Source organism: Macaca thibetana, chromosome 4, assembly GCF_024542745.1.
Source record: "Macaca thibetana thibetana isolate TM-01 chromosome 4, ASM2454274v1, whole genome shotgun sequence".
Taxonomy (NCBI): domain Eukaryota; kingdom Metazoa; phylum Chordata; class Mammalia; order Primates; family Cercopithecidae; genus Macaca; species Macaca thibetana.
This window is the reverse complement of record NC_065581.1, coordinates 13,657,809-13,684,994: the sequence shown is the minus strand read 5'-3', so window position 1 is coordinate 13,684,994 and position 27,186 is coordinate 13,657,809. Positions and strand designations below refer to the sequence as shown.

At 35.3% G+C, this 27,186-nt stretch overlaps 1 protein-coding gene and 1 non-coding gene across 2 annotated transcripts in view; one reads left to right on the top strand and one right to left on the bottom strand.

Annotated features, from left to right (window-relative positions):
* The window catches only part of RANBP9 (RAN binding protein 9), a 96,253-nt gene that overhangs the window by 29,380 nt on the left and 39,687 nt on the right, over positions 1 to 27,186 (top strand).
* LOC126954045 (U7 small nuclear RNA) lies at positions 2,757 to 2,819 on the bottom strand. Its single transcript, XR_007725497.1, has one exon. It is a non-coding gene; the product is annotated as a U7 small nuclear RNA (small nuclear RNA).

Genomic DNA, 27,186 nt, shown 5'->3' with positions numbered 1-27,186 from the left:
GTTGCAGTGAGCTGAGATCGCTGCCATTACACTCCAACCTGGGCAACAAGAGGAAAACTCTGTCAATTTAAAAAAAAGAAAATCAGTATTAACAAGAACATTAAATACTGTATGATTTTTTGCATTTATTTATTTATTGTGCTTTGGTTTTTAAAATATATCCCATTAGGGATGGATATTCAAAATACTATGTTTTAAAGTCACTTGAAGTAATTCTTTTTTCTGTATTTCTGCCACCAACTTGATATATGCTAGTTTCACTTATTTAAAATTATCTTCCATTCATAGGGACTGATTTTTAAATTTTTGTTTTAACTATGTAAAACATTTACATTGTTCCAAAGTAAGACTGTTTAAGAAGGCACTTGGCGGCCGGGCGCGGTGGCTCAAGCCTGTAATCCCAGCACTTTGGGAGGCCGAGATGGGCGGATCACGAGGTCAGGAGATCGAGACCATCCTGGCTAACACGGTGAAACCCCGTCTCTACTAAAAATACAAAAAAAAAAAAAACTAGCCGGGCGCGGTGGCGGGCGCCTGTAGTCCCAGCTACTCGGGAGGTTGAGGCAGGAGAATGGCGTGAACCCGGGAGGCGGAGCTTGCAGTGAGCTGAGATCCGGCCACTGCACTTCAGCCTGGGCGACAGAGTGAGACTCCGTCTCAAAAAAAAAAAAAAAAAGAAGGTACTTGGCCCAGGCACGGTGGCTCACACCTGTAATCCCAGCACTTTGGGAGGCTGAGGTGGGAGGATCACCTGAGGTCAGGAGTTCGAGACCAGCCTGGCCAACATGGCGAAACCCCATCTCTACTAAAAATACAAAAGTTAACCAGGTGTGGTGGCACGTGCCCGTAATCCCAGCTACTTACTACTCAGGAGGCTGAGGCAGGAGAACCGCTTGAACCTGGGAGATGGAGGTTGCAGTGAGCCAAGATTGTTCCATGCATTCTGGCCTGGGTGACAGCGTGACTCTCAAAAAAAAAAAAAAGGAATTAAGGCACTAAACAGAAGGTTCACATCATCCTTCTCTCCCCCCCCACCCCAGGTAACCATTTTCATTAGTTCTTGGTTTATCCTTTTATTATTTCCTTTTGAAAATATAAGCAAATATGCCATCGAAAACTTTGAAGAGGTATCACAAGTAGCTGATGACACTAGTTGACTGTAGGTAGAGGAAGTGGTTAAATGGGGATGGGAGTGAAAGGAAACTTAACATTTTTGTTGCTTTTGAATATTTTTATTTTACCTATTTTCTTTGCTCTCTTTGAGAGGTTTAATATATTTTTACATTGAGAGAGGTACATTTATACTACTACCTGTAGTCCACTCCTTTTAAGGTACTCTTGTATTGTGAGCAATAATGAAATTAGCTAATAAACTCTTCTGTACCTTTTCTTCCCTTTCCCCAGTGTCTCTGGGTTTTTTGCATTTAAAATTTATTATTGATTAACATGCAGTAAAATACATGTTTTTCAGTATACAGTTGTGAGTTTTGACAAATAGAATTACCTAACAACCACCACAACTAGAATTACATAACAACCACCACAATCAAGATAAAGAACAGTTCTCTCACCTCCCCAAACTTTCTCTTGTTGCCCCTTTATCTGAAACCCTTCTCCCACCCCTAACTTCTCACAACCATTGATCTGTCTTCTGTCCCTATAGCTTTGCCTTTTGAAGCCAGAATGTTATATAAATGTAACCTTTTGAGAATGGCTATTTTGTATTTACTTAGCATGATGCATGTGATACTCATCCAGGTAGTTGAGTGTATCAATAGGTGATTACTTTTTCTGTAAATTCTCTTCTTTGTGAATTGTTTTATATCTATGTTTTTTGAGCATATAACATTTGCATATACTATGCTGTTATCTTTATTCTGATCAGGTAGTGTTAATTTTAAATTATATTCAATACTCTTCACCAGACCTTAACCCAAAGATACTTTTAGGATTTTTTGGTTGTTTGAAGCTCACATTCTACAAGTGAGCTCATGGGAACAATATTCTTTTAAGTCCTTTCGGTTCAGACTATTTGTATGTGACCATTATACTCATTATATTTGAAGCTTTGGTTGGATGTAAAATCCCTGGCACATGTTTTCTTTCTTTCTTTTCTTTCTTTCTTTCTTTTTTTTTTTTTTTTTTTTCCAAGACAGACTCTCACTTAGTTGCCCAGGTTGGAGGGTTGTGGCACAATCATGGCTCACTGCAGCCTCAACCTCCTGGGGCCAAGCGATCCTCCTGCCTCAGCCTCCTGAGTAGCTGGGACTGCAGGTGCACACCACTATGCTCAGCTAACTTTATTTTTTATTTTTATTTTTTGCTGGGACAGGGTCCCATTGTGTTGCTCAGGCTGGTCTTGAACTCTCGGGCTCAAGTGATGATCTTCCCACCTCAGCTTCCCAAAGTGCTGGGATTACATGCATGAGCCACTGCGCCTAGCTATGTTTTTTTTATGAGCTCCGTGGGTATTTTCAAAGTCTTCTGCCATTTTATTCTTCCAAGAAATTTGGTCATTTGCCTGGATACCTGAAAGATGTTTCTTTTTCTTTGAAGAGCAGTTACTTGAATATGTCTTGGTGTTGATCTTGCTATGGCCTTAAGTAGTAGGTTCAAGTATTTTATTTCAGAAAAGTTATTTTGTGTGATGGTTTTCAATATTTGTTCTGTTCTATTACATGGGTTTGTTTTTTAGGGACTCTAATTATGAATGTATGTTGGATCTATTTGACTTCTTTTATTCTTTTATTTTTTTGAAGGGTTTTTTGATAAAAACTGGAAAGCCTGCTAGAGAAAATCTAAAAAGGGCTGTAACACTTGACAAACTTTGTTATTTTGAAAATTTCCTCCATTCTCTTTCCTCTTTTCTTGTGGGGTCTGTTATTTTGTGTTCCATTTGGCTTGTCTTTATTTCTGAAATAATTTTCTTTTTTTTTCTTCTAATTCTTATGTTAATAAGAACACTTTTTTGACCAATTTATATTAAAAATTGGAGACTTCCTATGAAAAAGTCTTGAACATCCAGTGTAAATGTTAAGTTATAGCACTTGTGAAAAGAAATATTGTTGAAAAACTAAACAGTAAAATGCATCTCAGTCTCCATAGTTTTATAGGTACACCTCATTTGGTACAAGTAGAACCTGTAATGCTTATAAAATTGAAATGTAAATCACTTTCTTCTGAACTTATTTGTGTGATTTAAAGTTGCTACTTTTTATTGTTTATTAATCTTATAGGGATATGTTGAAAAACAAGATTTTAAATATGGATTACAATATAAATAATTTTATTAACCAAAAATGTCAGTTTATTAGAAACATAAACAATTTCATGTTTATTGGGTAAAAAGTAGAATTTGTTGTTTTATGCGTATGATAGATTATTTTCCTTTACATTTAACACTGTAACAGTTTAGCAAATCAGGAAACCAAGTTATTTTGTGTTTTGTTGTTGTCATAGGTGTTAACTACAGATGGAATTATTTGACAAAGAATTGTCAGAGGAACTCTCAAACTAATAGGCTTTTCTTGTTTATAAAGCCTTATTGTCGTAGTTATTAAAAGGCAGGATAAATGAATAGGTCCTTGAAGTCCATCTTAGTAAATGTAGCCAGGCCTTAATTTAAGGTATTGTATATTTATATTTTTCTAGCTCTTTGAGAGGTAATGGGAGAAAGATGCAGCTGAAGAAAGATGCAGCTTGCTGTATATTATTGTGAACTTTCCGAAGGCAAGAAATAATTTCTGTTATCCATGATTCTTTATGCTTTGGGAAGAATGTGGTGGAGAAGGTGCAGTGTAGAGAGAGAGATAAGTAGCAGCTTTACTGTCAGCATAGAATTAGAATTGGAACAAATTTTTTAAATCACGGATGATAAAGCGAAATGTTCTAGGTTGAAATAGTAATCTTGAAAAAGGACTTCTGTTACTTTAAAGTTTCTTACCTCAGTTCCATTGGTGCAGATAATCATCTGGTGATTAATATTTCACTTTGCAGTATTTTGAGCATGCATATACTTAAATTTCTTTTGTATATTAATAGCGGCTATTCTAAGAATGTAGGTGTTGGATACGGTGTGGTAAAGTCTGTGCAGCTGCAGGGGGATGTGCGAATAAGGCTTAGAAGGAAGAATTTTATTATACTCACAGGTCTCAGGGAGGGTCACTGCATGCCACACAGAGGAAGCACCAGGTTTTAGTCAGGAAGCAGAAGACAGGAGCCACGGAAAAGTCGGCCAGAGTCTTTATTGGTATTTCCTGGGAAAGGCAAGGGAGGGCAGAGTAAACAGTTAAGGATTGATGAGTTTGGATGATTCCTGCAAGCTTTGAGCTGTAGAGGTGTCTCTAATTGCCTGATACCTGACTCTGGAATGATTTAGGGCAGGAAATACTGGCTTCGTATGTGAGCGTTAGATAAGGAGGTGGGTTTGGCTGTAGACTCAGGATTGGTTGGTTTGTATATGGAAGACATGCTCCTGTGAGCTCTCTTATCTGTAAGAAAGTGCTAGCCCTGGTCAGCAAGCTTTTTAAGAAGCCAAAACATAATATAGTAAATAAAAAACATGATTTAAATACAATGGCCATCTGAAGTTCTGTTTACCCTGTCAAATAATTTCTGTGTTAATAATCTTTGAGAACCATAACTTTCTCAACAATTGCTTTCTTTTTGGTTCTTTATTATTTTTTATGAGTTCTCATTTCTTTTAGATAGTAATTGCCTTTTTTAAACCCTGAAATACATATCAGGTATGTAACCTGATTGAAATATTTTCACAGGAGCATCTGTAATTGTTTTTTGTTTGTTTGTTTTTTGAGATAATGTTTCTGTTGCCCAGGCTGGAGTGCAGTGACGTGGTCAGTGTTCACTGCAGCCTTGAACTCCTGGGCTTAGATGATCCTCTCACCTCAGCTTCTTGAGTAGCTGGCACTACAGGCGTGTACCACTATGCCTGGCTAATTTTTTATATTTTTTATAGAGATGGGGTTTTGCCATGTTGTCCAATCCAGGCTAGTTTTCGAGCTACTGGGCTCACGTGATCCGCCCACCTCAGTCTCCTATAAAGTGCTGGGATTATAGTCTTGAGCCACCATACCTGGCCTGCAATTGTTGATGGAATGTTTTTGGTTTAATTTTATAGCACTACTATGTGCATCACCAGTTGGTATATATCACTTTTAATATTATTTCACTTTTGATGGTTGAAAGATAGATGTTAAAGTTTGTTCTTTTACATGAGAAAAAAATAGGTATGTGTTCATAAGTTTAAATATTTAAGATTGGTAACTTGTGAGTTATAGACAAGTGCCCTGAGTTTCTTAATAGAAATAGATACATATACATATGCTAGTGCATCTTGCTGTAGTAATTAACTTTTGGTGCTCTTAAGTCTTATTATATTCATAATGACATTTGTCAGAAATAAAAGCATTTTATTTCAAAGGTATTAAGTAATTTTTAGGTCTTGTAAGATTAAAAAAAAAAAAGATCCCTCTTACCATGTCAGTAACTTATATATGTGAATAAACTATTCAGAATTTGAAATTTTAAACATCAAGCAGGGAATTTGATAGATACCATTAGACCCATTAGATTAATGATTTAGTATAATTAGAATTTTCTTCTGAAATTAATAAACACTTGAGTAAAGAAATTACATTTATAAAAATGCTTTTGAGTTTCAAATAAGGCACTGGTCAACTAACTCCAATCCTACAGGACAAAAATGTCTTTAGCTTACCAATCTTTTTGAAACTGCTAAAAATGGAATTATTTCACTCAAAAGGGTCATTATCTACCTTTTTGGAAAACATTGTTACTTTACATTTTCAATAAAAATTAGCACTGTACAAGCTGTTTTATAACATGCTTTCTAGCCCATTATTGTGTTATATCTTTTTGTTTTATTAAAAACTATTTTTATAGCAGGATTTATAATGACCTCATAGGCTTGTTTTGATTTTAAGACTTTGAGGATTCTAGCAGGACCTGGCCAGAGTTTGAGGGCTTCTCAGTTGCAGGGCCATGTCTTCCTCCATTGAGCCATTGAGTTTGTATAGTGGACAGGGCCTGGGTGGGACTATTTTAATATGGAGGCAAAAGTACCACGTACTTTTAATGTATGCATATATAGTGATTTATTACCTGTCCTTTTTTGTTGCACATAAAGGTTAGTCTCAGTTTCATTTAGAATGAAAAGAATGTTTATTGAACATTCTTGTGTCTACCTTTGGATATGTCAATGATTATTTTCTTTAGAATATATTAGGTAAAAAGGATTTGCCATTTTAAGGATACTTTCTTTGAGGACTAGTGAGATCTAATATTTTTTATGTTTCTTTTCATGTGCCTGTGTGTGTTTTCCTGAAGCGCCTGTTCAATTATTACTCATGTTTTATTGGAATATTTACTTTTTAAAAACTTTATTTTTAATTAACATGCAGTAAAGGTAACTTTTTTTTTCGTTTGTACAGTTTTGTGAGTTTTGACAAATGCATAGGGTCCTGTAACCACTACCACAATTGAGATACAGAACAATTCCATCGCTCTCCAAACTTCCCTTTTATGCCCCTTCATTAATCCTCCCTCTACTTTTAACTCCTGGCAGCCACTGAATGACTCTCTTTTCCTATAGAGTTTCTTTTTCCAAAATGGCATGTAAATGGAATCATTGAGTATGTAACCTTTTTTTGGTGGGGAGAGGGGATGAAGTCTCGCTCTGTTGCCCAGGCTGGAGTGCAGTGTGGTGTGATTTTGGCTCACTGCAACCTCCGCCTCTCGGGTTCAAGCGATTCTCCTGCCACAGCTTCCAAGGTAGTTGGGATTACTGGCATGCACCACCATGCCCAGCTAATTTTTGTATATTTAGTGGAGACGGAGTTTCACCATGTTAGCCAGGCTGGTCTCAAACTCCTGCCTTTAAGTGATCCTCCCACCTTGGCCTCCTGAAATGCTGGGATTACAGGCGTGAGCCACTGTGCCCAGCCAGGATGTAACCTTTCGAGACTGACTTCTTTCAGTTAGCATAATACCTGTTAGATTAATCCATATTGATGCTTGTACCAATAGTTCATTACTTTTTATTACTGAGTAGTATTCCACTTGTCAGGGTGTAAGTTTATTCATCTCTTCCCAGCAGAAGACTTTGGGTTTTTTGCAGTTTATGTAATTATGAGTGTAACTGCTGTAAACTTTCACAGGTTTTTGTGAGAACTTATTTTCTTAATATTTTTAAGCATACTGTATATTAAAGATATATTTTTTTGTTATATATGTTGGAATATTTCTCCTAACTTGTTTTCCCTTTATATTTGTTCATTTTGTTTTTATTCCCCTAATTAACAAGCTTTGGTTTTTAGTTTTAGGTTTACAGAGAAAGAAAACAGTAAGATAGTTCCCTCCCATATGTGCCCATCTTCCACACACAGTTTCTCTTAAGAACATCTTGCATTAGTGTGGTACATTTGTTACAGTTGGTGAACCAATATTGTTACACTATTATTAACAAAAGTCTATTAGATTATATAAGGGTTCACTCTTTTGTTGTACATTTCTGTGAGTTTTGGCAAATGCATAATGTCACATATCCAAATTGTCACATAGAACAGTTTGACTGACTGAAAATCCCCTGTGCTCTATTTATTCACCCTTTTCCCTTCTCTCCTCTCCCCCTACCTGCAGACTGATGACACCCACTGATCTTTTTGCTGTCTCCATAGTTTTGCTTTTCCTTTAAAGAGTGTCATATTTTGGAATCATACAGTACACAGTCTTTTCAGACTGGCTTCTTTCACTTAGCAGTGTACGTCTAAGACCCATATGTGTTTTTTCATGGCCTAATGGTTCATCACTTTTTGTCACTAAATAATACTCCATTGTATGGATGTACCATAGTTTGATAATCCAGTCACCTGTTGAGGGACTTCTTGGTTCCTTCCAGATTTTGTTATTTATGAATAAGTTGCCACAGACATTTGTGTGCAAGTTTTTGTGTGGTCGTAAATTTCCAGCTTGTTTGAGTAAATGTCTAGGGGTGTGATTGCTGAATCATATGGTAAGACTGTGTTTACCTTTGTAAGAAACTGGCAAACCATCTTCCAAAGTGGCTATACCATTTTGCATTCCCACCAACAATGAATGAAATTCCTATTACACCACATCCATCCTCACCAGCAATTGGTATGTCAGTTGTTTGAATTTTAGCCATTATAATAGGTGTGTAGGGGTATCTCATTATTGTTTTAATTTGCATTTCCCCAGTAATACATGCTAAGCATCTTTTCATATGTGTATTTGTCATTTGTAGATCATCTTTGGTGAAATGTCTATCCAGAGCTTTTGCCCAGTTTTTAATTGGTTGTTTTTCTTGTTGAGTTTTAAGGATTCTTTTTATATTTTGAATATACAAAGGTCGTTTATCAGATATTTGTTTTGCAAATACTTTTCTCCCAGTGTGTGGCTTATCTTTTTGTTCTCTTAATAGTGTCTTTCACAGAGCAGTAGTTTTTAATTATAATGAGCCCTATTTGCTCTTTCTTTCTTTTCATAGTCCTTGCTTTTGGTTTTGTATGTAAAAAGTCATTGCTGAACCAAAGGTCACCTAAATTTTCTGTGTTTGTATTTCTCCTATGTTTTCCTATGTTTATAGTTTTGTATTTTACTTTTGGGTCTGTGGTCCATTTTGAGTGGATTTTTTCTGAAAGGCGTAAAATCTAGATACATTTTCCCTGTTGTACTGCTTTTGCTGTTTTGTCAAAGATCAGTTGACAACTACAAGATCAGTAATTTTGTAGGTCTATTTTTGTACTCTGTTCTGTTTCATTGATCTGTATGCACACTTTTGCCAATACCATGCTCTCTTGATACTGTAGCTTTACAGTAGGTCTTGAGGTTGAGTAGACTTGAAGTAAAATTCTCTGTTTTTTAGCATTGTGTTTTCTATTCTGGATCTTTGCCTTTCTATCGAAACTTTAGAATCAGTTTCTTAATATTCATAAAATAACTTGCGGGGATTTTGAGTGGAATTATGCCAGATCTGTGGATCAAGTTGGAAAGAAGTGACATCTTAACAGTACTGAGTCTTCTTGTCCATGAACATAGGCTATTTTTCTATTCATTTAGATTTTCTTTGATTATTTCAGCAGTTTTATAGTTCTCATGGAATCAATTTTGTTCACATTTGTTAGATTTATGCCTAAGTATTTCCTTTTTTGTTGGTGCTAATATAAGTGATATTGTGTGTTTAAAATTCCAGTTCATTGCTGGTGCATAGGAAATCGACTTCTGCATATTAACCTTGTATTCTGCCACCTTGCTATGGTTGCTTTTTTTCCCCAAGAGGCTTTTTTCTCCATTCTTTGATACTGTCTGCATAAACAATCTTTTAAGCTACAAAAGTAGGTTTATTTTTTCTTTCTCAATCTATATACCTTTTATTTCCTTTTCTTGTCTCATTGCATTAGCTAGGACTTCCCCTATGATGTTGAATATGAGCTGTAAAAGGAAACATCTTTGCCTTTTTTCTGGTCTTAAAGAGAAAGTGTCTAGTTTCTAGCCATTAAGTATGAGACTAGCTGTAGGTTTTTTGTAGATGTTCTTTATCAAGTTGAGGAAGCTGCCCCTCTTTTCCTAGTTTACTGAGGGTTTTTATCAAGAATGGTGTTGGATTTTGTCAGATACATTTTCTGTTTCTGTTGGTCTGATCATGTGATTTTTCTTCTTTAGCTTCTTGATGTGATTGATTACATTGTTTTCTTTGAATGTTGAGCCAGCTTTGCATATCTGGGGTAAATCCCACTTAATCTTGGTGTATAGTTCTTTTAAAAAAAATTTTAATTTGATGTATTTATTTTAATACCCAGACTTCAAGGAGATATAGTTCTTTTTGTACATTGCTGGATTTGATTTGCTAATACTTTATTGAGGATATTTGCATCTGTGTTCATGAGAGATATTTGCCTGTAGTTTTCCCTTCTTGTAATGTCTTTATTTGGTTTTGGCATTAGGGTAATGCTAGACTCAGAATGACTTAGGAAGTGTACCCTCTGAGTGTAATTTCTGGAAAGGATTGGAGACAGTTGTGTCATTTCTACCTTACGTGTTTAGTTGGAATTACCCTGAAGCCATCTGGGTCCAGTGTTTGGTTTTTTTGGGAAGGTTATTTATTGTTACTATTATTTTTTTCTGAGTATATATGTTTATTTAGCTTTTACAAACAGTAACCACAATTTAAAAAAAAGAATGAATGCAGATAACTTTTGAACACAATGTATCATACACCCTGATTGGATATATTCTGAGGACAAACATGCAACAAATATTCTTGAATTTTATTTAATAGATTTATTATGGGTGTGCTTGCTACTACTGGGTATCATTGCTTCTAGGCTCTTTCAGTGGATGGAGTTTATTTTGACACTACAATTCAATCTGGTTACCAGAGTTCTTCCTCTTCTTTCTCATTTCTGTAAAGGTTATTAATTATTGATGTAATTTTTTTAATCTATAGAGGCATATTCAGATTTTCAATTTCTCCTTGTGTGAGTTTTGATAAGTTATATCTTTCAAGGAATTGCCTTGAAATCCATTTCATCCAAATAGTCAAATTTGTGGGAATAAAGTTAGTTATAAATGTTTCTTTAATACTTTTTTAATGTCTGTGGGATCAGTATTGATATTATTACTGATAATGATAGTTTCTTATGTCTTTGATTTTGGTATTAATAATTTGTGTTTTTTCTCTTGGTTATCCTGGCTAGAGGTTTATCAATTTTACTGATCTTTTCAAAGAAATGGCTTTTAATTTTGTTGATTTTTTTATTTTATTTTATTCTTTTAAATTTCACTGCTGTCTCCTCTATTTCTCATTTCTTCCTCTTTCTCTTGGTTTATATTTATTGCTCCAGTTTCCTAAGGTGGAAAGGTAAATCATTGATTTTAGATCACTATTACATTCAGTGCTATACATTTCTCTATAGGCATTGCTTTCACTGCATCCCACAAATTTTGATACGTTGTTTTCATTTAATTCAAAATATTTTAAAATTTCTCTTCAGACTTCTTTGACTGGTATGTTATTTTAAAATGTGTTGTTTAATCTCCAGATATTTGGGGATTTTCCAGCTATCTTTCTTTTATTGATTTCTAGCTTAATTCCATTAAAGTCTGAAAGCATAGTTTGTGTGACTTTAATTAAGGTGTGTCTTTTTTATGTCCCAGAATGTGGTCTGTTTTGGTGAATGTTTTTGTGAGATTAAGAAGAATATGTATTCTGTGGTTACTGGATAAAGTATACTCTAAATGTCAATGAAATCCAGTTGATTGATGATACTTTTCAGTTTGACTATATCTTCACTGGTTTTCTGCCTGCTGTGTCTGCCAGTTCTGATATAGGGGTGTTGATGTCTTCAGTTATAGCTGTGGAGTTAACTGCTGCTTCTTGTAGCGCTATCGTTTTTGTCTCACCTCCTTTGACACTTTGTTGTGAGGCTCAGACACATTAAGTGTGGCTGACTGCCACAGTTACCACTTGAGACCATCACTAAGACAGTTACTACTGTTACTACTTGAGACCATCATTATGAGACTGAATCAAGGGGACAGAAGTAGAAATGAAAACTTAAGACAAAAGTAACTATTTCAAAGTAAGGGTAACATGGGGAAGAAGAAGAGAGAAGAAGAGAAGACAAGGGCTCCCTGCTTCTAGTGAGCAAAGGCAACTGCCTGAGACTCTACAGCCGTTAGTATTTATTGGGTAGAAAGAGCAGGGAGGAGGAGGTAGTGATTGGTCAGCTGCTTGATTGATCACAGGTTCACATTATTGCTAACAGGCTTCAGTTGTGCCTAATCACAAGAAACACTTGTGCCTGGGTGGTGGCTGCCCTCAGCCTTTCTTCTGGGCAGCAGACACAGTTTGTCAGTTTGCCAACATCCTGCTATTATGAGAAACACTTTGCTATTTAATTATATAGCCTCCAGTAATATACTGAGTTGATCATGGCCCTCAACAATTAAGGATTGTTACATCTTATTTGATAATTGATTCTTGATCATTATGTAATGCTCCTGTTTTTCTCTGATAATTTTTCTTGTTCTGAATTCTGCTTTGTTAGAAATTAATATAACTAGTCCAGCTGCCTTTTGATCAGTGTTGGCATTGTGTGTATTTCTCCATCACTTTAACCTATCTGTGTTTTTATATTTAGAGTGAGTTTCTTGTAGACAACATATATTTGGGTCTTACTTTTTATTCACTCTTGTCAGTTGTCTTTTAATTGGTATATTTAGACCATTCACATTGAAAGTATTGTTAAAGTTGGATTTTAGTGTCTACCATGTGTTTCTTTCTTATTATACTTGTTCCTTGTTGCTTATTTTAAAATTTACTTTTTTTCTTTTCTTTTTTTTTTTTTGAGACAAGGTCTCCCTCTGTCACCCAGGCTGGAGTGCAGTGGCGTGATGTTGGCTCACTGCAACCTTGACTTCCTGGACTCAAGTGATTCTCCCGCTTCAGGTTCCCAAGTGGCTGGAACTACAAGGGCACACCACCACACCTGGCTAATTTTTGTATTCTTTATGGAGATGGGATTTTGCCATGTAGGCCAGGCTGGTGTTGAACTCCTGGGCTCAAGTGATCCTTGCGGCTCGGCCTCCCAAAGGGATTACAGGCATGAGCTACTGTGCCTATCCCATTGTCTGATTTTAATTGAACATTGTATATGATTCTATTTTTCTTTTCTATTTAAGATACCAATTGTACTTCTTTAAAAAGATTTTTTAGTAGTTTCCCTTAGAGCTCATCTAATTTCATTTTTAAATACCACTTACTCTACTTCACAGATAGTGCAGGTACCTTATAACAGAATATAACCAATTCCTCCCTCCTGACCCTTATAGCATTGCTGTTATTCATTTCACTTATCCATAAACAACAGTTACCCAAGATATTGTTACTATTTTAAATACTTATCTATGTGATCAGTTAAGCTTAAGAAAAATAAAAGAGTGTATCTTCATTTATTCCTTCTTGGACTCTTCCTTTCTTCATAAGGATTCTCTTTTCTCACCTATATTATTTTCCTTTTCTCTGAAGAACTTTTAACAAATCTTGCAAGGCAAGTTTGTTGGCGACAAGTTCCCCAGGTCTGAGAAAGTCTTTATTTTTCTTTTACTTTTGAGGGATACTTTCTCGGGATGCTAAATCCTAGCTTGGTGGGGTTTTTTTCCCAACGCTTAAATATTTCACTCCACTCTTGCTTACATGATTTCTGAAGAGAAATCTGATAAAATTCTTATTCTTCTTTCATATAGGGTATTTTTTTTCCCCTGATTTCTTTCAAGACTTACTCTTTGTTTGACCTAGGTTTGAAGATGAGGTGTTAATGTTTTGATGTTTATCCTGTTTAGGGTTCTCTGAGCTTTCTGGATTTGCCATTTGGGGTATCTGTCATTAATTTTGGAAAAGTATCAACTATTATTACTTCAAATACTTCATTTTCTTTGTTTCTTCTCATTCTAGCATTACTATTATGAATATTTTTCACCTTTTATAGTTGTCCTACATTCTAAAATATCATGTTCCAGTTTTTTTTAAGCTCACTGATTCTTTTTTTTTTTTGTTTCAGTCTGCTGATTGCCCATCAAAGGCATTCTTTGTGTTAATGTTTTTTATTTCTAGCATTTGGTTTTGATTCTTTCTTATAGCCCTTAGCATTTTAATGAGTTATTTAAAATTTCTAGTTTGATCATTCAAAATCTACCTTATCTGAGTTTGGTTTTGATGCTTGCTTTGTCTCTTCAGACCTTTTCCTTGCCTGTTACATGCCTTGCTATTTTTTGCTGAAATCTGGACATGACTTACTGAGTAGTAGAAACTCAGGTAAACATGTGTTTAATGTGCGATTTTAGGTTTATCTGGCTAGGAGTTAGGCTGTGTTTAATGTAGGTGTTTGTATTGTTTGTAGGTATAAGACGTTTCATTTTCCTCTACTTTCCTGGTTTTTGTCTTGTTGTTTTGGGTGTCCTTAGAAACTTTTATTAATAAAAAAAGTCTGTTTCTTGTAATTTTCTCAGTTGTAGTCTGTTATATTGGAACCCTGTTTATGTGTTCATAAGGTAGTAGAGAGGAGAAGTGTTCTGTAATCATATGATGAAATCTGTTGGGTTTTTTAGTGGACTAGAGTTGCTGAACAGACCTTCAAAAGAATTTCTTAAGCCTTTTTTTCCCTCTTCTTGTCTCAGGAAGGTTAGAAGGGGCTGGAATTACTGCTCTTCCTCTAGGTCAGATTTCAAAATGGTTACTTTTCCCTTTTCCCTACCCAAAATGGAGGGGATTTTCCTCTAATAAAAACCCCGTGGAGCTCCTTTTCTCACCTATATTCTCTCCCTGAAGACTGAGCCCTCACGAGTTAAAGCTCAGGTTAGTTCACTCTCAGTCTCAAGCAGTTTGCTAATTACCTTTAAAGTGTTCCTTCCAGTTATTGGCTCCAGAGTAAATATAGCTCCATATGTCTATATTCACGTTTCTTCAGTTTTTCCGGAGGTGTTGTGACCTGTGAACTCAGTTTTCCAATGCATCTAAGAGTAGTTGATTTTCAGTTGTTCTGCTTTTTTCTTGTGAGGATGGGAGTAATGACTTCCAAGCTGTTTACATAATAGAGCTGAACATCGATGTCGTTATTTTTTTAATGAGAGTTTTTTTGAGATGTATAATTCATGTACATATTCACCCTTTAAAAATGCACAATTTGGTAATTTTTACTGTATTCACAGAGTTATGCAGCCCTTACTATTTAATTTTTAAACATTTCTGTCACCTGGAAAAGGAACCCCAAAACACTCCTCCCGGTTCCAGGCAGCAACTAACTATTTTGTTTTCATGGATTTACGTATTCTGGACATTTCATATAAATGGAATTATACAAAATGTGACCTCTTGTTTCTGACTTCTTTATCTTAACATAATGTTTTAAAGGTTTATTTATGCTGTATCATGCATCAACACTCCATTCCTTTTTGTTGCCAAATAATATTCCATTGTATTCATATATCACATTCTGTTTATCCATTAGTTGGTAGAAACACTTTCTGACTGTTATGAATATTGCTGTTATGAACAATTGTGTAACATTATAGTATGGCTGTATGTTTTCATTTTTATTGCAGAAAATGGGAGTGTAATTTCTGGGTCATAGATACCCTATGATTAACTTTTTGAGGAGCTGCCAGACTGTTTTCCAAAGTGGCTATACCATTTTACTTACTACCAGCTATGATAGTTTCAGTTTCTCCACATTCTTGCCGACACATATCTTTTGATTCTGGCCATCCTAGTGTATGTAAAATGAGAGCTCATTGTGTCTTTTGATTTGCATCTTTAATTACTAATGATTAGCGTAGTTTTACTTGCTTATTGGACATTTATATGTCTTTGAAGAAATGTCTATTCAGATCCTTTGCCCATTGTTGTAGTAGGATTTTCTTTTTATTGAGCTGTAAGAGTTCTTTATATATGCTGGAAAAAGGTACCCTATCAGATATATGAGTTGCATATATTTTCTGCCATTCTGTGGATTGTCTTTTAGTTTCCTTGACAGTATCCTTTAAAGCACAAAAATTTTAAATTTTATGAAGTCTAGTTTGTCTAATTTTTCTTTTTCTTTCTTTCTTTTTTTTTGAGATGGAGTCTCGCTCTGTCTCCCAGGCTGGAGTACAGTGGCGTGATCTTGGCTCACTGCAAGCTCCGCCTCCCAGGTTCACACCATTCTCCCACCTCAGCCTCCCAAGTAGCTGGGACTACAGGCGCCTGCCACCACACCCGGCTAATTTTATTTTTGTGTTTTTAGTGGAGATGGGGTTTCACCATGTTAGCCAGGATGGTCTCGATCTTCTGACCTCATGATCCTCCCGCCTCGGCCTCCCAAAAGTGCTGAGATTATAGGCATGAGCCACCATGCCTATAATCTTATGTTTCTTCTGCTTCTGATGTCATATCTAAGAGACCATTGTCTTAAACCACTATCACAAAGACTTAAATCAGTGTTTTCATCTAAGAGTTTCATAGTTTTAGCTCTTCAGTTGGCTCTCTAATCCATTTTGTGTTAATTTTTGTATATGGTGTGAGATAGGGATCCAGCTGCATTCTTTTTGAATTTTTTTTTTTTTTAATTTTTGAGACAGAATCTTGCTCTGTCGCCCAGGCCAGAGTGCAGTGGCACAATCTCAGTTCACTGCAACCTTCACCTGCCAGGCTCAAGCAATTCTAATGCCGCAGCCTCCCGAGAAGGGCTAATTTTTGTATTTTTAATAGAGATGGGCTTTTGCTATGTTGGGTAGGCTGGTGTTGAACTCCTGACCTCAAATGATCACCCACCACTTTGGCCTTTCAAAGTGCGGGGATTATAGGCTTGAGCCACTGTGCCCAACCTCAGCTGCATTCATTTGCATGTATATGTTTTCCCAGTACAATTTGTTGAAAAAAACCAGTTCTTTCCCTGCTGGATTTTTCCTCCTTGTCAAAAATCAGTTGATCTACCAGATGCTGTGGCTCATGCCTGTAATCCCAACATTTTGGGAAGCTGAGGTGGGCAGTATTGCTTGAGCCTAGGGAGTTTGAGACTAGCCTGGGCAACATGGAGAAACCCTGTCTCCACAAAAAGTGCAAAAAAAAAGTTAGCCAGGCATAGTGGCATGCAACTGTAGTTCCAGCTACTGGGGTGCTGAGGTGTGAGGATCACCTAATCAGGGGAGAAAAGAGGCTGCAGTGAGCTGCAATCATGGCATTGCACTCCAGCCTGGGTAACAGAGTGAGACCTTACTTGTCGCAAAATGACAACAACAATAAAATTAATTGATCATAAATATAAGGGTTAGTTTCTGGACTCTCAATTATATGGCATTGATCTCCATGTCTGTTTTTAAGCCAGCAGCACACTCTCTTGGTTACTGTAGCTTTTTATTGAGTTTTAAAATTGGAATATGTGAGGCTTCCAACTTTGTTCTTCTTTTTCAAGATGATTTTGGCTCTACTGGGCCCTTGCATTTGTGTATGATTTCAGGATCAATTTGTCAATTTCTGCAGCAAAGCAAGTTAGGATTTTTATAGGGTTTGCATTGAATCTCTAGATTAATTTGGGGAGTATTGCTATTTTAACAATATTTAGTCTTCAAATCCATGAATATGGCATGGGGAGTCTTTTCATTTATTTAGGAGTTCTTTCATTTTTTCAACAATGTCGTTTTTAGTGTTCAGGTTTCGTACTTCTTTTGTTATATTTATTCCTAGGTGTTCTTTTTTTGTATTCTGTCCCAAATGAAAGTATTTTCTTAAATTCATTTTCAAATTATTTCTAGTGTATAGAAATACGACTGATTTTGGCATGTTAATCTTGTATCTTGTAGTCTTGTGGAACTTGATTACTTTTAATAATTTTGGGGGAGGAGATTCTTCAGGATTTTCTATATACAAGATTGTCCCATCTGTCTGTAGAGGATGTTTATTTCTTGCTTTCTGATCTGATGGCTTTTATGTCTTTTTTCTTGCCCCCTTGCCCAGGATAGAAACTTCAGTACTATGTTGAATAGAAGTGGTGAGAGAAGACATCCTTTTTTTCGTCCCTAATCTTAAAGTCAAAGTATTCAGTCTTTTACCACTAAGTATGCTATTAGCTGGGGATTTTTCATAGATGTTCTTTATCAGTTTGAGGAAGTTTTCTATTTCAAGCTTGCTGAGTCATGATTTTTCATAATTTGTTTTAAATCATGAAAGGGTGATGGGTTTTGTGAAATTATTTTTCTGTGCCTGTTGAGATGATTATATGGATTTTGTTCTTTATTTTTCTTAATATATTACATTGATTGATTTTTGTTTGTTAAACAAACTTCATGTTTTTGGGATAAATCCCATTCGGTTATGATTTATAATCTTTTTTATGTGTTGCTGGATTTGATTTCCTAGTAATTTGTTGAGGATTTTTGCATCTGTATTTAATGAAGGATATTTTTTTCTGTAGTTTTTTTGTGATTCCTTTATCTAGTTTTGGTAACAAGGTAGTACTGGCTTTGTAGAATGAGTTAGGAAGTATTTCTAGCTTTTTTGGAAGAGTCTGGGAAAGATTAATGTTAATTTTTATGTTTGGTAGATTTCCCCAGTGAAGCCATCTGAGCACGGGCTTGTCTTTGTGTTTTAAAATTACTCTGCATTTTCAGTAGTTTGTGTCTTTCTAGGAATTTGTCCGTTTAAAGGAGGTTGTGTAATTCATTGTTCATAGCATTTAATATTTGTTTTCTTACGATCCTTTTTAGTTTAGTAGTAATACTCCTTTAATTCCGAATGTTTAGTAATTTGAGTCTTTTATTTTTCTTACTTATTAGCACCTACTTTTGAATTTGTTGATTCTGTTGTTTTTCTAGTCTCTATGTCACTTATTTCTGCCCTAATCTTTAAAATTCCTTTTCTGCTACCTGCTTTGGGTTTAGTTCATTCTTAACGGTAGAAATTGGATTACTAATTAGAGATCTTTCTTTTTTATTTAATTTTAATTTTTGACAACAGTAACAAAAAATGCGTTGCATAAGAATGGGGATACATTCTGAAGAATGTGTTGTTAGGTGATTTTGTCATTGTAGGAACATCATAGACTGTACAGACCTAAATGGTATAGACCATACCACATGGCCTATTACCACCTAGGCCATGTGGTGTGGTCTATTGCTCCTCCGCTACAAAACTGAATAGCTTGTTATTGTACTGAATACTGTAGGGAATTGTAACACAATTGTTTTGTGTATCTAAATACATCACATAGAAAAGATACAGTAAAAATATGTGGTATAAAAGATTTAAAATGGTACACTTGTATAGAACAGCTCCATTATAATCTTACAGGACCATTGTTGTACATGTGGTCTGTTGTTGACTGGAACATGACTGTAAATGGGTTTTTAAAAGTGTTTCTTGCATTGCCAGCATGTGATACATATACTAACTTAATCAGGGATATAATAGATCAAAGATGCATTAAAAACTTAATAAGGTACTCATTAATATACTGCCAAAAGGCATAGCAGAAAACTAATAATGGCCATAAAACAAAAATAAGTATTAAAAAGAACACAGAAAAAGATGGAGAGAACAGATGGACAAATAGCAAGATAGTAGGCTTAAGCCTATCAATAATAGGAATTAAACTAGAATGCTGTTAGTCTCCATTGTATGTTAGGCACAAACGTTACTTACATAACGTAATAAATATATAATTTGTGATGATCTACGTTGACATATTGGTCTGAAAAATCTTCATGTTCATTGCTCTTTGTAAACACATAGTACCACAGTAATAAATTTCTTGTTCACATAAATTTTGCCTGTCTGTTGTTATTGGGTTGAGTTTGTTTTTGTATGTCAGACAGCCTTCATATTCAGTTTACTGTGAGTTACGAGCCACACCTGGCGTTACAAATTTCCCTCTGTCAGATAACCCTCCTTTCATCACTTTACTATAACTCACAAGTGGTAACTCTTATGACACCCATTTCCCAAGTATAAACTTAGGTGTTTTTCAAGGTAAAATACTCACTTTCTTGTAGTATCTCTTCTGTAACAATTTTGTTGTTGTTTTGAGACAAGGTCTGTGTCACCCAGTGCCATCACATCTTACTGCAGCCTCGACCTCTCAGGCTCAAGTGATCCTCCCAAGTAGCTGGGACTATAGGCAGTGCACCACCATGCCAATCTTTTTTTTTTTTTTTTTTTGGAGAGATGAAGTTCCACTGTGTTGCCCAGGCTGGTCTTGAACTCCTGGACTTGAGCGCTCCTCTCACCATGGCCTCCCAAAGTGCTAGGATTACAGGCATGAGCCATTGTGCCTATTCAATTAATAATTGAATAGGTGTAAAATTGTTTTTATTGTGTTCTTATCTTTTCAAAAATGTGTTATTGACGTTTTTGCATGCTGTGCTCCTAACCCCATTTTCTTTGTAAATCTTGCAGCTTTTATTGCATGATTTTGTATAATGTGGTGATTTTTTTGAAACTCGTATGTCATGATATAGCAGACCTGACTATAATTGTTTTATACAGTATCTCTTTATTCCTCTTTTCATCAGTTGATCCATCTTAACCTTTGATGCATTTCAGTGTAGGTATACTTCCCCCCAATCACTACAGCCTGTATATCATTAACTTGAGTTTGATGTCAGCTTACTTCTCTTTCTGTGTGTGTGTGTGGGGTACAGTTTACATTTGGTGAAATGCACATATCTTAAGTGTACTCTTTGATAAGTTTTGCAGATGGGTACGCCTATGAAATGCAAAACTCTATCATAAAGTATAGAACATGATCATTCCCAGAAATGTTCCCTCATGCTCCTCCCTAGTTAGGCCCTTGACCCACCCTTTCAGAGGCAGCCATTGTTTTGACTTGTTTGCTACCATAGATTGGTTTTTCCTGTTGCAAAATTTCATATAAAAGGAATTATATGGCATATGCTCTTCTTGTATGTAAAGCTTCCTTGAGTCAACATGACATTTTTGAGATTGATTCATTTGTGTTTATCAGTAATTGTTTTTGTTTTTGTTGTTGAGTAGAATATACCACAATTTGTGTATCTGTTCACTTGTTGATGGATACCCAGGCTGTTTCACGTTTTTCACTATTGTGAAGAAATCTGCCGTGAACCTATTTGTACGAATTTTTTTGGTAGACAAATCTTCATTTTTCTTATGAGTGGTATTGCTGGGTCATAAGGTAGGCAGGTGTTGAGTCCTATGAGTAACTGCCAGTCTTTGTTTCAAAGAGGTTTTATTGTTTTAAATTCCTACCAAAAATATATGAAAATTCCTATTGTGCCATATGCTTGGCAACTGACGTGTTGGTTTTATAAATTTTACCTATTCTGGCAGGTATGCAGTTGTATCTCAGTGTGGTTTTAATTTGCATTTTCCTGATGACTGACAGTTTGGAGCACTTTTTCATGTGCTTGTTGGCTATTTGCAGTATCTTATTTTGTGAAATATCTATTCAGATCTTTTGTTCATTTTTGAAAATTGAATCATCTATGTCTTTTGTTGAGAAGTTTTAAATTTTGCTAAAGTTTTATTTATGAGTTTACTCTTTTATGGGTCTTCCTTTTTGTGTCCTAATAAATCTTTGCCTTATCCTCAAGTCATTAAGATAGTTTTACATGTTTTCTTGTAGAAGCTTTATAGTTTTTAACATTTATATTTAGGACTGTGATTCATCTTTATTTGATTTTTTTTTTTTTTTTTTTTTTAAGAGATGGAGTCTTTCTTGCTCGTCACCCAGGCTGGAGTGCAGTGGCGCGATCTCCGCTCACTGCAAGCTCTGCCTCCTGGGTTCACGCCATTCTCCTGCCTCAGCCTCCCGAGTAGCTGGGACTACAGGCGCCCGCCACCACGCCCGGCTTATTTTTGTATTTTTAGTAGAGATGGGGTTTCACTGTGTTAACCAGGATGGTCTTGATCTCCTGACCTCGTGATCTGCCCGTCTCAGCTTCCCAAAGTGCTGGGATTACAGGCGTGAGCACTGCGCCTGGCCTCTTCATTTGATTTTTGTGTATTGTGTGAGATAGAGATTAAGGCTCACTTTTTTCCACGTGGATGTCAGTTATCTTATTATTATTTGTTCACATGATTTTCCTTCCTCCTTTGGACTGTCTAGGCACTTTTGTAAAATATTAAATGACTATGAATGTGGGTCTCTTTCTAGACTCCTTAATCTGTTGCATTGATCTGTTTGTTGATCCTTAAGTCAGTACCATACTGTGTAGATTACTCAGCCCATGCTATGTTTTGAAGTCAGATTGTGTAAATTCTACAACTTTCCAAGTTTTTCAGAATGTTTTAGATCCTTCACATTTCCATGTAAATTTTACTTATTTAATTTTAATTTTTTATAGCTGCCTAATAGGTGTCCATGTCTTGGGCGTACAGTGATAATTTAATACATTCATATAATTGTAAAGATAAAATCGGAGTATTGGGGGTATCTATTACCTTAAATATTTGTCTTTATGCGGGAAACATTTGGCGTATTCTCTTCTAGCTATTTTGAAATGTGCAATAGAATATTGTCAACTATAGTCATCTTACTGATCTATCTAACACTAGGTCTTGTTTCTTCTATTAAGCTGTATATTTACATTCATTAATCAGCTTCTATATACACTTTAGAATCAGCTTTTCCGATTAAAAAAATAAAAGAAAAGCCTATTGTGGTTATGCTTTACATTGCGTTGAGTCTGTGATCAGTTTAAAGAGAATAGTAGCTGAGGTGCCCAGTACGTAGACATGATATGTTTTGCCATTTATTTATGTCTTTTAAAATTTCCCAAAATGATGTTTGGTAATTTTGAGTAGAGAGGCCTGCATGTCTTTTGTTCAGTGTTTTATGTTTTCTGATGCTGTTTTAGATAGAATTGGTTTTCAATATTTTGTTTTTCTAGTATTTCTTGCCAAATACAGTGGACTTTGTAATTAACTTTGTATCCTGCAACCTTCTTAAATTCACTTATTCCAGTTATTTTGTAGATTCCTTAGGATTTTCTTTATAAACAATCATCTGTACATAGAGCCAGCTTTATTTCTTTTTAATTTTTATGCATTTTATTTCTCTTTTTTTGCCGTGTTGAAATGGCTAGGATTTGTAGTATAGTGTTGAGTAGGAGTAGTGAGCACTGGCCTTCTTGCTTTTTTGTTGGTTTTCGGAGAGTAGTGTTGAGTATTTCACTATTAAGCATGTTAATTGTAGGGTTTTTATAGATACAGGTTGGGGAAGTTCCCTTGTTAGTTTGCTAAGAGTATTTATTTTGAATGGTGTTAAATTGTATCAGGTGTTTTTACTGCAGCTATTTCATGATAGGAGTTTTCCCCTCATATAGTAAAATACATTGATTGGTTTTGAATGTTAAACCAATCTTGTGTTCTTGGGTTAAACACTGTCTAGTAATCATATGTTATTTTGATACATGATTACAATTTCTTTTTATTTACTGACCTTTAAACTATGTCTCTGCTCTTTTTAGCGATTATTCTAGATTTTAATATATATTTTTTCATAACCTGTTGCGAATTAATAGTGACCCATTTTATGTAAAATATAGAAACTTGCATTTCTACATTTGTCACTTCCTCCTGTCCTCCTTGCTGTAATTGTCGTATGTATTACATCTATATATGTTATAAACTACACAATACGTGTTACCACTTTTGCTTTAAAGAGTCATGTTTTAGGCAAATTAAGAGCATTTTTTTAAGTGTAGGTTTGCTGGCAACACATTATGTTTTTATCTGAGAATGTTTTTGTTTCATTTTTATTAAGAATATTTCTCTTGAAAGACATTTTGCATATGGCAGGCTTTTGGGTTTTTTTTTTCTTTTTAGCACTTTTAAAGATTTCATTCCACTGTCTTCTGGCCTTCATATTTTCTAATAAGTCAGTGGAAATTCAACTCATTGTTCCTGTGAAAGTAATATGTCATTTTTCTCTAGCTGTTTTCTGCATTTTTTTTTCTTTTTTGTTAGTTTTCAGCAGTTCAGTCGTGATTTGTGCCTAAGTGTGTTTTTCTTTTTATTTAATTAATGTTTGCTGAGCTTCTTGAATCTATACGTTTTTTTCTTTTACCAAATTTGGGGAATTATTTTCAATTTTTTTTCTGTCCTATTCTGTTTCTCCTTGGGATTGGTTACATGTATTTTGGTACTGTTCCAAGGACTCTTACCCCCAGTACCCTTATCTTTTTTTCTCTGTCCTTCAGATAAGATCTGTTTTCATGTTACTATTTATTTTGCCATCTTCAGTCCACCATTAAGTACATCAGTAAATATTTATTCCATACAGTTTTCAGCTCCAGGATTTCTACTTGGTTCTTGTTTTTGTTTGGGCGCCTGTAACAAAACACCTTAGGCTGGGTAATTTATTATATAAACAGCATACATTTATTGCTCACAGTTCTGGAGACTGGGAAGTCCAAGATTAAAAGGCTCCAGCAGATTCAGTTTCTGGTGAGAAATCTCTGCTTCATAGAAAACACCTATGTGACATCTGTGTGTCCTTACATGGCAGAAGGGGCAAACAGGCCTTCTCATGCCTCTTTTATAAGGGCAAAAATCCCATTCCTGAGGGTGCAGCCCTCATGACCTCCCAGAGGTCCCACCACATAATACCACCACATTAGGGACTGGGTTTCAACATAAGAATTTTGGGGGACACACACATTCAGACCATAGTAGTTCCTTTTTATTGATTCTTTTTCTTTTCTGGAATTTCCTTTCATTCAAAGCAAGAGTATTTCTCCCTACATCTTGTGCGTTGTAACAGTACCTGGTTTAAATTTTTTTGTCTGCTGATTCTCACATCTGGATTGTCTCAGGGTCATTCCCTGTTTGTCCTTTCTTTTGAACATGGATATTTTTTGTTTATGTGTCAGGTAATTGTGTCCTAGCACATTATGTATGATGATTGATTTTAAAACTCTGAATAGTGTTTTTTAAATCAATAATGACTTTTAGTGATATATTTTGTCATTTTCTGTGCTGATCGTTTCCTTGTCCATGCCTTTCTTCTATTTTCACTTGTCTCCCTGCTGCTAAAGTATGTCCTCAGATAGTTCTTTTGGGACAGTCTGTGTATAGTAAACCATTAGCTTTTATGTGTTTTAAAATATCTTATTTTTCCCTCATTCTTGCTGCATTACCTGGGAACTAAGTTCTAGGTAGACAGTTACTTTACTTTCAATACTTTGAACATACTGTGTCATTGTTTTTTGTCATCAGTTGTTGCTGGGGAGAAGTCTGCAGTCAGTCTAATTGCCATTCCTTGCTAGGTAATCTACTTTTCTTTCTGGTAGCTTTTGAGATTATGACCGTGATTGATGTTCTACAGCATGTCTTATGTGTGACTTAATTTTTATCTTCCTCAGTATGTTGTGTATATTTTCAATTCAGCAACATGTTTTTCAGTTCTGGAAAATTATTATCTAAATTATTTCAACAAATACTGGTACACCACTGTCCTTACATCTTAGTGATTATGTTTTTTTTTCTTTTAGTATATTCCTAAGTATACTTATTTTTATGTTTTTTTAAAATCATACTATCCATTGAGTGATATCATCTAGAATGAATTCATGTTCCAGTCATTTATTTTATTGGTCTTTTTCTTTTTTCTCATTTTTTTCTACATGCCTGTTGTGTCAGATTTGTTGATCTTATATTTTAGAATTTTGCCCTTGCAACCTTATTTTGATTGGGAAGTTTAACATTTTTCTTCATTTTGCTCATCTGTCTTTTTCTCTTGTTTATTTTCTTTCTTAGTTTGTACTTGCTTTTTAGTTCATTCCTCCTAATCCAAAACTAGGTTTGTATTAGAGTTTCCAGGTTCTTGCTTCAGCATGATGTTGAGAGTATTGCAGATTCTGTAATGGATCCATTCAATAACTAACTGGTTTAGATCCTGATTAAGAGGTTTCTCCTCTCTCTTTCCCCTTAACTACACCACAATGTCAAATAAGCTCTAGCTTAGGCAGCAGGTGATATCAGTATATTCTTAGCCTCCTTTCAAGAGGAGAAGGCTGTTCCAACCTTGGGCTTTAAGCAGTAAACATAGTTAATACTCCTCTTATGGAACATTTTTAGTCCTTGTTTACCCAGAGGAGGGGGAACTTTGAGCCACTGTTATGTGCTCATGGACTCAGAGCTTTGCAGGTCCATAGCTTATATCCCCATTCACAGCCTTGTGTTTCTTCTCATTGTCTTATGACTTAGACTTTTTAAATAAAATATAATACTTACATTTTATATTGTACTTGTAGCAAAGGGGCTGAATCAAAATACAAACTTAATGAGCCTTCTTGACTAGACATCTATATGTTGTTTCCTAATGTTTTGTCACTCGTGTCTCACTTGGCATATGCTCGTAGTAGTAATATTGCTCTTCTGAATCTAATTAACTATGTGTTTTAATTTCTAGTAGGGAAAACTGAGTTTTCTTTTTTAAAATTTTGTCTTTTGATCAAAATTATGTGTTTTTCCATATGAACTTTGAAATAATTTTGCTCAGTTTTAAAACTTCTGTTGGAATAGGTATTGAAATGTATAAATGTATGTATACATCATTTTAGAAAGGTTGTCCTCCTTTTTTTGTTTTTGCACTCCAGTCTGAGTGACAGAGTCCTGGTCTGTCACTCAGGGTGGAATGCAGTAGTGTGATTATTCACGGCTCACTGCAGCCTCAACCTCCTGGGGTCAAGCAGTCCTCCCACTTCAGCCTCACACATAGCTAGGACCACAGGTGCGCACCACCACACACAACTGATGGTTTTGTTTTTTTTTTTTTTTTGAGACAAGGTCTCCCAGTGTTGCCCAGGCTGGTCTTCAATTCTTGGGCTCAAAAGATCCTCCTGCTTCAGTCTCTGAAAGTGCTGGGATTCCAGCTGTGAGCCTGTGTGCCTACTGAAAGACTGCCATTTTTATGCTCTCAAGTTATCCAGATCTTTACTATATCCATTTATATACAGCTTTTAATATGTAATTTTGAGCCTTCCTTGAGAACCTTATTCCTGTTTTATGTTTTCTGTAGTTATTGTGGCTGTCCAGCTGGCTGTACTAGAAGAAATATTAAAATGTTCCTCTTATATGTAGTCACTTTGCCAAAATGCCTGAATAATTGTAAAAGGTTTTGGTAGATTCTGTGGTTTTCTAGGTATGTAATCATACCCACTACAAATAAAGGTACTTTTGTATCTTTTACTTTTAATATCATTTAGTTTTCTTTTTATTAAGTTTTCTAAAGCCCCTAAAACAGTATTTAACAATTATAGGCATCTCTTGATTTTAGTGGAAATGCCTTCAGTGTGTTTTACTGTTGAATATCTTGCTTGCTGTATTTGGGGGAAAAGTCTCATAATTAAATAATTTCCTTTTATTCTTATTTTATTGGAGTTCTTATTAGGAATGGTGGCTGAATTTTATCAAATGCCATTTAAAACCTTGATAACAATAATGGTCAATTATCCTTTTAACAAACTGGATTCAGTTTGCTTTTTATTTTGTTTTTCTTTTTGTGTTCATATTTACAAGTGTATTGTGTTATGTTTTCTTCCTTTGAACTATCTTTATCAGGTTTTGTTGTTAATGTTTTATAAGCATTTGAAAAATGACTGAATACCTTAATA